Source organism: Saccostrea echinata, unplaced genomic scaffold (genome assembly GCF_033153115.1).
Source record: "Saccostrea echinata isolate AGI-Se365-2 ecotype Australia unplaced genomic scaffold, CSIRO_AGI_Sech_v1 ptg000054l, whole genome shotgun sequence".
Lineage (NCBI taxonomy): Eukaryota > Metazoa > Mollusca > Bivalvia > Ostreida > Ostreidae > Saccostrea > Saccostrea echinata.
In genome coordinates, this window is record NW_026889803.1 from 68,983,881 (window position 1) to 68,985,000 (window position 1,120).

At 36.9% G+C, this 1,120-nt stretch overlaps 1 pseudogene; it reads left to right on the forward strand.

The window, feature by feature from the left end:
• Window positions 1–890: 890 nt before the first annotated feature.
• Window positions 891–1,120, forward strand: part of LOC133172152 (uncharacterized) — a 1,576-nt pseudogene continuing 1,346 nt past the window's right edge.

A 1,120-nucleotide genomic window follows, 5' to 3' on the forward strand; every position in this document is an offset into this window, starting at 1 on the left:
CACCACTGTCAGATAATATAACTATCCCCCCGGGTTGGCTACCGAGTCCTTCGTTAGATTGCTTATCAGACATGGTGTGTAATGAAGATTTTTTGGTACTGACTTTTATGTAATAGTTACATGATGACACGAGATGATGCATACAAAATATCGTTGAGTTATTGCACGCGAGGAGGCGTTAGCCTTCCAGTTTTCAATAACGAAACGATATTTTGTATGCATCATCGAGCTGTCAATCATGTAGCTGATTTATCCCTTGACCCTTCATTTGACCTTTCCCCATATTTGGTATTGTCTTTGCAACAACTGGGGGTGAAACGGTTCACCGCGGTATCGATTCACCGCAGTATTTTTTCTCGGTTTGATACACGGTGCAAAATCTCTAATTTTCGGTTCGTTTCATTTTTCGGTCGGGATCGTTATTCAGTCGGGTTTGGCACAAGGAAAAACACGTTACTCAGTATCAATAAGTATAGAAAACGTAAATTTTTGATGACTGATAGCTTGTAAAATAATTTTTGGCAGTCAAATAATTTTAATCAATTTCTTCTAGTCAATTTGCAAATAAAATTCGTAAAATATGTGACTAGATTTAGAAAAAGAAAGCATAAAACAATGTTGAATTTGTTTCCTTCTGTCAAAATGTATCGTATCGAAAATAACCGAACCGAGACAATATTATACAATACGTATCGAACCGTGAAGGAGGTGTATCGTTTCACCCCTAGCAACAACTAATAAAGACTTTGAAACAGAACCACGTGATAGTCTTAACGTGAAGGGTTTTGGTATCCAAGTAACGATTTTCCAAATTTGGTAATTTTCTTAGCACTGTACCATGTGACCAATTTTTGAGATAATCAATTCATTTGTTCTATGATTTGACGAAGATGGGAGAAGGAGTTCAGAATAACGAATTGGAATTAAATGCCATTTTTCAGCAAGCCTACGACGAGGATGATTTTCAGTTGAGTCAGGCAGTTCAGATGTACGAACTAAGTCAATCTGATTTAAATGGCCAGGACTTTGGGAATTTCGATATACAGAATTGGTGTTTGGAAGCGTTTCTGGAATTAAAATGGGAAAATTTTACGGAATGGACTGAAAATACTACTACCAG